Here is a 14,360-nt window from a genome sequence, read left to right as displayed (position 1 = left end):
TTTCTACCACTTGTATTATCTCTCTCTCCATCTGTCTATCCATTCTTTCTCTCAGATCATCTGACCAACATTCCCAAATCAAATCTTGACCCTATTTAGTGGATTCACAACATAAACTTCAAATGCTTCTCCTATCAAATATGTAGATTTCACAATAGCTAAGAAACATAATTGTAGGCATCATGGTCACATTTTTTTGGAAACGTAATTGGGTTGTGTACCCAAGCAATGCAAAGCAACTTCCACACCTTCGATTCCAAGTTGAATTCATCTATAAGAATGATCGCTTGCCAACAATTGCTGAATACATCTGTAGCTCATGAATACAAGGTCCTCCAACAAATGTATTCAACAACTGTTGGCAAGTGATCATTCCTAGCTCATGAATACAAGGTCCTCCAACAAATCTATTTAACAGATATTGGCAAGCGATCATTCCTAGTTGCTTTTGTTTTATAAGGTTTGTCTCAATCCCAATAGGTTGTAGTTTCATTTTCTAGATGCACTTCGTCGCTTGGGTATACAACTCAATTACATTGCTTCCAAAAAAATGTGACCATGATGCTTACAATTATATTTCTTAGTTGTTGTGTCCTAAGATCCCTTATGACCCTTTACGATCATTTATGATTCCTAAGAATAAATCTTAGAGCTCTTAAAATGTCGTAAAGGGTCACAAGAGACTCCTAGGAGGGGCCATGATGAGCTTCCACCTTCACATGGTTGGCCCTGTTAAGTAGAGAATGCTATAGTTTTCACAAAACAAAGAGACGCTCAATAATTTAAGGTCTTAGTCCATAGACAAATTAAATTAGACTTATTATCCAAAACACATAAAAAACATGCACATAAACATGGTACGCACTAAATAGAGATAGTTGGAAGAGAATTTTAAAAAAAGATTAAGGATTATGTTATTTTAAGAAATATTTAAATAACAATTATAAATTGAGTTAAATCAATAAGTATTCGTTTCTACCTTTTCCAATATAAATTTAAATATTGAATGGTCTCTCCTTTTTATCTTAATCCTTCAATACTCATAACTCTTTATTGCATTCATTTTGATCATTCACTAAACTTAATTAAATTATAATTATATTACATGTTATTTTAATTTTTTATATTTTTACTTTTTATTTTTATTATTGAATGTCATGTCGAAAAGGGGACATTATAGTGAGATGCATTACAATATAGCAAAATAACAAGAACATTATTGAAACAAACTGATACAACATTCAGATTATAAAATCAGACTGCTGCAACAACACAAATTAACCTAACAGAAAGCATAGAATACCATTCCCACTATGATCGAACATTTACCCACTGAACTACACCTCTTCTAAATAATGTAAGATGCTGATAACACGTTGATACTGCCATCACACATGTCAAATTAGACTGATACACACTAAAAGCCACCCCAATCAATTGTAGCTAACATCTGGATGCACACTTATAATTGATGTCAATTAGAATATTGAAGGTCTAGAATAGGGCATAGTGGCTACTGATACAGCAGGTACAAACTTGTAGAAAGCTCACCAGATTTGCCAAAGTCTACATAACTAAGACTTAGCATCAAAGGTTCTCCCTAGGCACCTCGAAACCACCAAATATTGGCCCCAAAATAGGAGCCCTTCATCTTCAAGCTCTCACATACTTGCTCCACTTGGTATAGCACCCCATAAAGGTCATCTATTCACTTTCAACTTGGACAGCCTACAATATGGTCTTTGTATACAATTCATTTTTTGTCGTTTCATTATATGGTTTGAACAAGTGTGGAAAAAAATTAAATTTTTATTATGAATTTTCTGTTCACCAATCTATGTTAAACTAATCAACAAGGTCACTTTCCTAATACTTTATGAACTGGATGCTATTCGCAAGGTCAGTTTCCTAATACTCACTATAGTACTTGCTATTCAATTGAGATAGACGCGGCTCATTAGTTTGTTTGTATTCTCTTTGGATTTTGTTAAAGAAGATAGCTAAATGCTATATGATGAGCTAAAAGTTCTGTGGTGTCAACAGGCTTGTGCATCTCTTGAGCCAAATTACCAGCCCCAGTGACATTTGTTGTTGTTCAAAAGCGGCACCATACTAGACTATATGCAAACAACCATGCAGATAGGCATTCTATAGATAGACTTGGGAACATCTTGCCAAGTCTTCAGTACATAATAAAGTAACTAAATGTCATAAATTGTTTTTTTGATAGTCGATTTGTTTAAATATTGCCCATCAAAAATTACTTAGTACATCTCATCTTTTTTCTGCACAGGAGCTTGCAGTCCTGAAGAATTTGATAGCGAAGAATTTAAAGAAGATATTGTAGCAAAGGTATATTTGGTGTTCTTTTTTAAGTGAAAATGTGATTGCAAATTTTGTATATTGTCATATTTCACTTGCAGAAAGGTCAAATTGTAAATAGAGGTGAAGTTGTATGGATTTAAGTTTCTTCTTCATTATTTATAATGCTCTCGATTCCTCCTTTGTAGCTGTAAAAATACTTGTTTATTTTCACCTTTCCATATACCCTTTACCAGGTTCTTCAAGATTCCAAAATATCTTGGGCTGACCCCACTCCAGCATGTCCTAACTCCTACTTGGTTCAGAGACCTAACTCCTTTTTATATGTGTCTTCCTCTTACTACTCCATCTGCAGGTTGCAAACAAATTATCCTTCTTCCACCAACGAGTCATTCCATTCAAGAAAGACCATGTCTGACGATATCAATGCACAAAAAAATAGGGAGGCAATTGCTAGACTGTAGTCTAACTTAAAAAGAAAAGGTAATGGAAAATGTTATTGTCCTTGCAAAATGTGTAAGGGCTTAAAGACTCGAAGATATCTAATCACAACAGCTGAGCAACATTGTAAGCAACATGGTCACATTGAAGGGGGAAACGAGTATCACCCATTGTCAACAGGCTTGTGCATCTCTTGAGCCAAATTACCAGCCCCAGTGACATTTGTTGTTGTTCAAAAGCGGCACCATACTAGACTATATGCAAACAACCATGCAGATAGGCATTCTATAGATAGACTTGGGAACATCTTGCCAAGTCTTCAGTACATAATAAAGTAACTAAATGTCATAAATTGTTTTTTTGATAGTCGATTTGTTTAAATATTGCCCATCAAAAATTACTTAGTACATCTCATCTTTTTTCTGCACAGGAGCTTGCAGTCCTGAAGAATTTGATAGCGAAGAATTTAAAGAAGATATTGTAGCAAAGGTATATTTGGTGTTCTTTTTTAAGTGAAAATGTGATTGCAAATTTTGTATATTGTCATATTTCACTTGCAGAAAGGTCAAATTGTAAATAGAGGTGAAGTTGTATGGATTTAAGTTTCTTCTTCATTATTTATAATGCTCTCGATTCCTCCTTTGTAGCTGTAAAAATACTTGTTTATTTTCACCTTTCCATATACCCTTTACCAGGTTCTTCAAGATTCCAAAATATCTTGGGCTGACCCCACTCCAGCATGTCCTAACTCCTACTTGGTTCAGAGACCTAACTCCTTTTTATATGTGTCTTCCTCTTACTACTCCATCTGCAGGTTGCAAACAAATTATCCTTCTTCCACCAACGAGTCATTCCATTCAAGAAAGACCATGTCTGACGATATCAATGCACAAAAAAATAGGGAGGCAATTGCTAGACTGTAGTCTAACTTAAAAAGAAAAGGTAATGGAAAATGTTATTGTCCTTGCAAAATGTGTAAGGGCTTAAAGACTCGAAGATATCTAATCACAACAGCTGAGCAACATTGTAAGCAACATGGTCACATTGAAGGGGGAAACGAGTATCACCCATTGGTATGTATTTTAATAGTTTATAAATTACATGAGACATGATTTGATGATGACATCATGGTCATGGTTAATATAAGGTCATCATTTTCATATAGGTCAACATCCCTGAGTTTCATGTTATGGACCATGACAATTCGGAGAATGCGGTTTTCCAAATGAGGGAACATGGAGGTGTGAATATTGAAGTAGAAGGTAATGATACCATGGAAGAAGATCATGATGATGAAGATCACGATGATCAAAATGATCATGATGATCAAGATGATAATGATGATGATGATGATGGTGATGATGACGCAGAGTTTGATGTACCTTTACTTGAGAAGGCAGAGCAGCCCCTATATGAAGGCTCCAAAACAACTCTTCTTGCTGTTGTATTGCTATTGGTGAACTTGAAGGTAATGAATGGTTTATCCAATGTAGCAATGACACGTATGTTAAGGTATGCCATCATCTTTCATTATTTTACTCGTAGTTCCCTTACAATTAACATTGGGTTCGTGTAGCAATTAATATTCTTTAAATTAAGAAATTATATTTTTTGTCATAGGTTGATAGGTGAGTGTTTGTTAACACCATCAAACATTCTACCTCGCTCGTACTGAGAATTATCTACCATCATGAAAGATATTGGAATGGAGTATCAAACAATAGATGCATGTCCGAACGATCATATTATATATTATAAACAGCATGAATTTGCAACACAATACCCTACTTGTCATATCAGTAGATATCAATCAGATCGATTAACAAAAAAGGTGCCTCGCAAGGTTCTTTGGAAAATTCCCATTATTCCACGTCTGCAACGATTATTTAAGTGCAATAGCTTGGCACAATTTATGGATTACCATGCACATAATAGAAGTCAAGATGATATTATGCGAATGCCTACAGATGGTTCGACATTTAAGGAAATAGAGGAAAAATGGCCACACTTTAAAGAAGAACCTCATAATCTCAAGCTTTCATTGGCAGCAGACGGTGTCAATCCTTATGGAGAGATGAGATCTACTTACTCAGTGTGGCCTATTTTTGTTATCAACAATAACATACCTCCTTGGTTATCCATAAAGAGAGAGCACATAATGTTGAAACTGATTGTTCCAGGTATTTTTTGATTTAGTGGTCATCTAAATTAATTTATTATTACTAATCCATCAAATGGTCAAAATAATTATGTAATGTTTTTGCTCATTCAACTAGGTAAGTACCAAGTCAAAGATATCAACGTATATATTGAACCCCTTATCGACGAGTTGGTGGTGTTATAGAATGGGGTTACTATGTATGACATTTGTAGACCAATAGGACAAAGACAATTTCAATTTCATGCAATGCTTGTATGGACAATACACGATGCCCCTGGGCTAACACATTTTTGTGGTATGCTCTCTTCTTGACACCTCTTTTTTGGTATGTCAAAGTTAACACATTTAATCCAATTATACACGATCTTGTAGGTCTTCAAACAAAGGGTAAATTTGCATGTCCAGTTTGTAGTCCAAAGATGAAATCTCGTCATTCAAAAAGTTTAAGAAAGTAGGTGTTTGATGAGAATAGACACTTTCTGCACAGAAATCATAAGTACCGAATTATCGAAAAACATCTTTTCAATGGTCTAGAAGAGACTACATCAAAGCCACAGAGAATGACACCTCGCCTATGGAAGTTGGCATACAATAAAATAAATCGTCGAGGTCATGTCATTCCATTTGATGCTTTTTGTTTCAAATTTATATTTTGATATTGTGTTTTGTTTACTGATGATGTGATTGATGGTTGTGAAGGTCGTCAAGATATCAATGTCCAACTTCCAAAAGGACTAAAAACTTATCCTACACAATTTACTAGGTTGTCGTACTACAAGAAACTCCCAATTGTGCATTTGTTTGATCCTATGCATATTGGAAAGAATGTAGCAGAGACATTATGGAAAATCTTGGATGGAAGGCGTGACAAAGATCAAATTGTCAAAATTTGTAGTGACATTGAAGAATCCAACCATGCAATGAAAATGGTATTCGACCAAATAATAATGGAGACCAGATTGATACAAGTGCCCTTAGTTGGTTATTGTCAGAGCAGCAGAGCAATGCTATAAAAGAAGTCATAAAAAAAATACGATTTCCCACAGGATTTGTTGCGAACATAAACAATGTCATATCAAATAAAAGTGAATTTGGGCCAGGGTTGAAAGCACACGATTGGCATACATTTATTAAGGTAATTCATGTTATTTTGTATTCACTATATATTTATATACTGCATGTAGTTTCAATTGCATTCTTTTATAAAATATTGACAAGATCATTTTACAAATGTTGCAGTACGTTCTACCTCTATCTCTCCCACACCACTTTGCCAACAATGTCAAACAGGTTATATATGATCTTGGAAAATACATGAGGTGGTTGTCATCTAAAGAAATCAATAAAGAAGATATAAAATATTAGAAGAGAAAAATTCCTCTTCTGATGTGTGAAATGCAAAAGTGTCTACCTCTAAGTTTTTTCAATGCACAAGAACACTACCTCATACATCAAGTTGAGGAGATTGAATTGTGCAGACCTGTACCAACCATGTCAATGTGGATGGTTGAGAGGCACTTGAAATTTTTGAAAGGCTTGGTTCGACAGAGAGCACATCCCGAGGGTTCTATGGTGGAGGGATATATGGTATACCAGACCATGGTGTACATTACTGAATATCTTCCTAAGTTTGCGGCAAACATCCATGTAGATCGTATTTGGGATCCCAACTCAATTAACAAATTCAAAGGGGAGTACTTGATGGGCAAAGGTAGATCGAGGAAAGTGAGAGGTAAATCTAAGATTTTATTGTAGTTAATTAATTCATATAAATCTTCAATATAAGTTATTTTTAATTGGCATATTTATTTGAAACAGGTGGTCGAGAGTGGGATGCAATACATTTGTATATTGCAAACAATCTTGATTGGATGATGGAATGGATTGAACGATGTCAACAAAATGGTTGCTCATTAACATGGGAAGGTGTTGCTTCATTGGTTATGAAAGCTCATCGTAATGGAGATTCCAATGTTATGCCAATGGTAGTTGATCTAGTAAATGGTTTAAGAGGTGGAGAGGTACGTAGAAATTTATTAATGATCATAACTCGACGTATGTTTTGTTTCAACTCATGATGCAAAAAATTTACACAGACTTCAAAAATTGCAGGTCAAGCACCACAAAGCTATGTGCTATCATGGCCACAAATTCTGCATAAAAAGGTTGGATGACACAAAGAAAACTTGTGATTCTGGGATAGCTGCAGTTTTCGAGGTCACCAATATATCATCTAGAAGTGACATACATCCTCAACAATCTCAAAATCAATACTATGGCATCTTGGATGATATAATTAAGTGTGAATTTAACACCTTCAAAGTAGTTCTATTCGTCGTCAAATGGTACAAGTTACGACTAAATCAAAATGATCTAGATAGAACGGTTATTCAACATGATAATGGATTTACAATGATCAATACAAGGTCGTTTGAGCCAGTTGGAGATGAGCCCTATGTTCTTCCAAGCCAATGTGAGCAAGTGTTTTACTCAGAGGTTCCAAATAAATAGGGTTGGTCATTTGTTGTTAGACATGATCCAAGAGGAAGGTTGATAAAGTATAACGTTATGGAAGAAGAAGATATTGAAGATGATGAAGAAGCAGATGATGAAGATCAAGATGATGGTGATGACGATGATGGTGATGGTGATGGTGATGATGATGATGATGATGGTGATGATGATGATGATGGTGATGGTGATGATGGCGATGATGATGGTGATGATGGCGATGATGATGGCGATGATGGCGATGATGATGGCGATGATGATGGTGATGATGGCGATGATGATGATGATGATGATGATGATGATGATCAATGACTACAAACATCGTCACCCCTTCTGTTGATGATATTGCATTCCATATATAAGTTAAATTTGTTCATGTTTACAATGTTGCATATTGTTCATGTTGTCTTCTAAGTTATTTGTAGCATTCACGTATCATGTAATTTTTAGCGAACTTAAGATAAATTATTAACATATGCAGGAAATTTGATTATATATTTATTGTGTTCATTTGTAATGATTATAACATATGTTATTTATAGTTACCAATGTTTATGTTGTGTCTGATTATGACCCTTTTTGCAAATAGTCAATTGACTACAAGTACATCGTCACCCCTTCTGTTGACATGTTTGCGATGTTGCCTATTGTTCATGTTGTCTTCTAAGTTATTTGTAGCAAACGTGTATCATGTAATTTTTAGCTAACTTAAGGTAAATGATTAACATATTCATGAAATTTGATTACATATTTATTGTGTTCATTTCTAATGATTACAACATGGGTTATTTATAATTACCAATGTTTATATTGTGTCTGATTGTCACCCTTTTTGCAAACAGTCAATTGACTATAGGAGATTTGACCCGTTTGGCATGGATTGTGCATAGTGACATGGATCCGCAGGTATAAGTCAATAAATAGACATAATTTTCTTATATTCTTCTTGTTTATAATTGAGCACGTATGTTATAAATAGACATTATATAATCATATAATGTATATATAGACAAAGAAGGTTCGTATAGAAATATAATTGTATAATCACTTTCAACTTACTACATTTTATATATGTCACTTTCACTTTCCATTTGATGGATTGCAGGACCCACCAAATAGGTACTTGTCAGATCTATCTACATCGAATGAGGGAAACGAGGAAATGGTAGATGAAAGATCTACATGTGGTACGGCTAAAAGAGGGAGGTCAACTAGAGGTCAAAAGAATAGAAAAAAATTGATAAACGCATGCAATTTTTCCTTGCTAATGGGGGGTCATGTTCTTATGATGATGAGACCAAAGGCGACATCAAGGTGTCCTTTCGGTACTCACACATTGAGAAAGAATGGATACCCAATGAGCTACCTCCAATTAACATAGATTTTTGTGTTAATGAGAGGATATATCGCATTGCTCCATCCTCATTACATGGTTTGGGCCTATTTTCCATGGATGGGATAAAGGTATGTTACAACAAAGTTGTCGAATTGTTCAAGTATGTCGGTCCATGTTACAATTACAATGATTGGATGCGGATTGTTCGATATAAAAAAAGTATGCGTAGGTATGGGGTATCAGCTAATTATATACAATGGAAAGAAAATGCTCAAAGTAAAAGATTTGCTATGTACATTGATGGGAGACCAAAAGCAATAGGTAATATTGTAGGTTTTATAAATAGTACGCGACCTTCTTCAACTAGTAAGCAACCCAATTGCATATTTGAGGTGCGTGAGGGGAATGAAGTTTTTGTTTGTGCAATAAAATCAATAAGTGCAGGGGAAGAACTGCTAATTGATTACCATTTAAATCGCATAGATACGAACAAAGTTACTATCATGAGGGTTGTAAGTACTATTTACCATTTTGTTAATAAGTTTTTTTTTGTTGTCTATTGCTTTCAGTTAGCTGAATTTTTTATGTTTAATCTTTGTGACAGGATGATATGGATCCGACAGATGATAGAGGTCACCAGGATGCTACTCCCACCCCTTCTTCAGCGAGGGTAAACCTTTTTGAAATTGTATAAATTAGATAGTTGAAAAATGTTATATTATTACATTATTTTATTTATGATTTATGAGTTTTTATGATAGTTTTACTGATATTCCTCTCACAATTTGATGTTCAGGATAAGGGTAAAGCAGCAGCAGTAAGCACCGAGCCACTAGCTATGCATTCTGATGAGGATATTGCTGATACTCCCAATTTCATAAAAATGTTGAAGAAAAAAATTAGGCAAATTAATTTAGAAGCAATGAGAATTTTGGATGAGGCAAATATGGAACCCGGGGAGATGAGGAAGAGGCTATCAAATTTGAAAGTGCAAGCTCAACGTTATGAAGTAAGCTCCAATGAATATTTAGTTATAACAAAAGTTCAATAAAGATTTATATTTTATAATCTTTTATGTTGTGAAGTAAAATATGCAATATGTGCAAAAATACTTTATTGATGCAATTTTTTTAAAGAGTTGTAAGAAACTTTAACTACTAAATTCTTGTTATACAAGAATTTTTGGGAATTGATCCAGAACCTGGTCAAGGACAATGCAATGAGGGCGGTAGTAGAAGAGCTCGGCTGCCACTGGTAAAATAATCTTTTAGTTGACAAGTTAGAAGGAATTTTTTATTTTGAACATTCAAAACTTCTTAACTCTTACTTTTATTACTTCAGAATGTCTTTGCTAACAATGTATTGTTCAAGTCATCTAGTGTAGGAGACTCCTACGAGGTTGACGAACGCTCGTATGAGATTGTTGACTGTAATGTCGGAAACAAGGGGACATCTAGCTGGTAAACCCTTGTTTTTCTATATTTGGTTTTGTGTTAATTATGAGTTGATAATATGTACTTTAATCTTGGGATGCATCACATAGTGTATTGTTTTTTCTGTGGTAGGAGATGCACCATCTGGTACGCTGCCAAATGTGGATCATAGTACATCTATTGGTGATAATTCACCGTTATTTCTTGGAGCTACCCATGTTTCTAGCACGGGATCTATGGAGACATCATTGTTGATTGATGATAATGAATTAATGCCTTTGAAATGTCCTAAGCTTCCAGGTACTTTAAATAATTATTTTTTATATTGTAATAAGGATTTTCTTGCAAGATGTAAACATGATAGGAAGTGGTGAATGCAAGGGCTTTTGATGTGGAGTGATGCCTCATGACCTTCTTTAGTGTGTCGTATTGTGCAAGTTGTTTAATTATTCTGGAATTCCTTTTTATTAGGGGTTTCGTAGGATCATCTGAATTATCAATGACCTTTTGTCTATACCAGTAATTCTCTAGTTTAGTAATTTGGTACATTGCAATTTCATGCTTTCAGTAGAAGATACTAACCAATTTTTCTACAGAGAACCGAAAGTGGGAGTCTTCTTTCATATTATTCATTTTAATGGTTTTTACTATTAATTATCCCATGACATTTTTTGCAAGAAACGATACATTTTATAGGAGGCTTTATGACCTCACGCTGTGAAGATTCGGGCCCACCATACGTACTAGGTTGTTGTACATCATAACTGAACTAATTTTATCCCACTATTTTTTTTCATATCATTAATTGGTACAACATTTTTCCTTTCATTCGAATCTTTTCCTATACTAGCTATATCTAACAATTTTGTGTTTTTTCTTAAAAGGTGGAACTACCAATCTCAAGAATTAAAAGATGAGCTCATCAAAGATATAGAGCATGAGTTTGGTAGAAATATTTTTGATCGTAATAAATTGTTACAAAAAGCTGCCAGACATCTTAAGGTTGTGAGGGACACATATAGAAAGAGCCTCGTCCACAACCCGAAGTACGAGCGTCCTCCCTTTGTTTCAATGAGGGACTAGAATGAGTTCATTTTGGATGCAAAGGAGAAAGGGCAACGTCCAAAAGAAAGTACAACAGCAAATCCAAAAAAGGTATGCAATAGTATTAACTACTAGTACATTAATGAGCAAATTTAGGGTTCAACTTCAGTATCAACAATTTCAACTAGCTCAATTTAATCTATCTATTGATGAAAGGTATGTAATTCATATGCTGACACAATTGCTTATAAATCTCAATCTCAATCTGGGCATAAATCCTACATAAGATATATTGACAAAATGAAGCCCTTTATTCATATTTAGTGACAAATTTTAGAGCCTATGTCTCCTATGGGTTCTTTTCTCAAATTTTATCTTCGCTGAACTCAAACTCGAATTTAACTAAGAAATTCCTACTCAAAGTTGTGACAACCAAATCTTGTGATATGATGTACCATGTTAGATTTTGAGTCATAAAAATAGGCAACGCCTTGACCACTATACTTGTTGACTTTCCCTTTCTTTTACAATAATTGCTCGCTATCTTGAGTTTCCTATCCCCTGTTTTCTTTTGGGTCATGTGTGCATCAAATCTGCACTCAATCTGCATGTAAATCCTGATGAAATCCATCATTGAAGATATCAAATCCCATATTCTGTAGTATTCTGTTAACTATGATAACAATATATAATGTTGTCATTAGTGATTGTTATTTTATACTGTCATCAATTCCATTTTGTGCTTTGTTGCATATCAAAAAAGAAGTGCATATACACTATACATCAGATTTAAGTGTGAAGCATCACAAAATCTAATCTATATCTTCAGATAACAATGTAGCATGAGAATGCTAAAGAATTTAAAGCTGAGCATTTCCACCACATCTAAAATCCATTCTTATTTTTTAGTATTTTTCGTTGCTGCTGAAGCTTTGATCACATGGATTATGTGTCTATACCCAACCAATAAATTATCCTTTTTAGGGAATCCCTGATTTTTCTCCTGTGGAAACTCTAAAGATGGAAACTCATTAAGAGATTTTTCCTTATATCACCTTGCTTCCAATCTTTCTCTTCCATTCCTTAGCTCTTTGCAAGCTCACAAAAGGCGTATCAGCTTTGGTAACATGTTAATTATTTGTGTGTAGACTAATTCAAACACATATTTCAGTGAAGTAAAGAGACAAAGTACCAAGCCTAACACATCTACCTTGGGGGAGCACTCTTAAAATACAACATAATGTACAAAAAAATTCACAGTGTGTACAAATGACTTTTCATGTGATTTGAACCTTCACCTGCACCTCTTGTTCCTTCACATTCTCATCCTTTTGAATTCAATATTTCTCGCTATGTTGTTTTGTCAAAATCCCTAAAATAGGAGTTATTTCTCCAACATACTACCATGCATAATCCTCAATTTTTCTATTTAAATTTTGTTATTGTAAATATGAAAGATATGTAATTCATATGTTGACACAATTGCTTATAAATCTCAATCTCAATCTGGGCATAAATTATACATAAGATATATTGACAAATGAAGATATATTGACAAACGAAGCTTCTAATATGTTCTCTCTATGACCAAAGGCACTCACCCTTATAAAACCTTCACCTTCAATTTAATCTATCTATTGATGAAAGGTATGTAATTCATATGTTGATACAATTGCTTATAAATCTCAATATCAATCTGGGCATAAATCCTACATAAGATATATTGACAAATGAAGCTTCTAATATGTTCTCTCTGTGACCAAAGGCACTCACCCTTATAAAACCTTCACCTGTGGGTCCAAACCCACTTCCTGGAGTTGTAACTATATGTGCTTTCTCAAGGATCTCAGTAAAAATATCCCATGAATTTTGACTAGGAAATCGAACCCATACATATGGCACATTTTTTTCCTCCAAAGAAATCAAACCCAAGTGAAGTAAATGTTTCCACAATGATTGTAGTATTCTCTTTATATCATCTAACATATTTCAAACTTTTCATAGGTTGTACGACACATCAAAGGCAACAAAGGCGAGGCTGGAAAAGGTTGGGCAGCACAAACTTGGCTCTGGGGGATATTCGAAAATCAAAGCACGCGTTGTAAGTAGCAATAAATGAATTGCAAAGAAAAATTATTTATAAAATGAAAATAATTTTGTTAATTAATAAAAAAATGTAGGGCATCAATTTTAATCTGGAGGCCACAAAAGAACACAAAAAAATTGCCTTCAAGCGAGGCTATGCAGTGGTGGCTAAATGCCTACGGCAAGCTTCCATTGCCCCAATCAAACAGTCTCCTACATCATGTATACAGGTAAATATGCAAAAAAATATATTATAAATTGAATACTTGAGAAACAATTTATTTGATAATAATGTGCATGACATTGCAATGTAGCCTGTTAATCCTGACACAGATCATACGCAGCATCATGAAGCCCCTGATGTGCATTGTACCGTCGATGGAGATGCTCATTTCTTATTTAAAACTAATTATGTAATTATTAATACAATTTAACATATTTAATTGAACTTGGTGTAACACTCTAGAATCATGTCGTGCTGAACGAGTGCTAGAGGATGTTCAGACTGATCAGCAGGTAGATCATGTGGCACATTCAGGTAAAGAAAATCTATGTTTTGTTCTTTTAAATTAATTTTTTGATTTATAGTTCTTTTACTTAAATAAAAACTCATAATTCACTAATATAAAATGGTGGGAATTTAACCTCATGAAGTACTTGTTATTGCAGCAGACCCCCCTTTGGTGCAGCGGCCTCATGGTGTTCCTCAACGAATGAGGAGGAGACATGTGTTAGAACCAGTAGAGGAGGGGGATCCTGTCAAGGACATTGATATTCCTCTTAGAAATTTTATGAAAAAAAGAAACGACAAGAAAGCAAAAAAGACGTGATTATTCATGAATGACTTACTCTTGAATATTGTTAATGAATATTGTGTTAATGAATTATTCATGAATGACTTACTCTTGAATGTTGGGTGTTAATGAATTATTCGTGAATGTTATGTGTTTATGAATTTTATGTGTTAATGAATGTTATCATGTGATTATAATGATTGAATGTTATATTTCAAAAATGGATGAATTGA

Source organism: Cupressus sempervirens, chromosome 3 (assembly GCF_028749045.1).
Source record: "Cupressus sempervirens isolate cs-2001-9-10 chromosome 3, ASM2874904v1, whole genome shotgun sequence".
Taxonomy (NCBI): Eukaryota; Viridiplantae; Streptophyta; class Pinopsida; order Cupressales; family Cupressaceae; genus Cupressus; species Cupressus sempervirens.
This window is presented reverse-complemented; position numbering follows the sequence as displayed.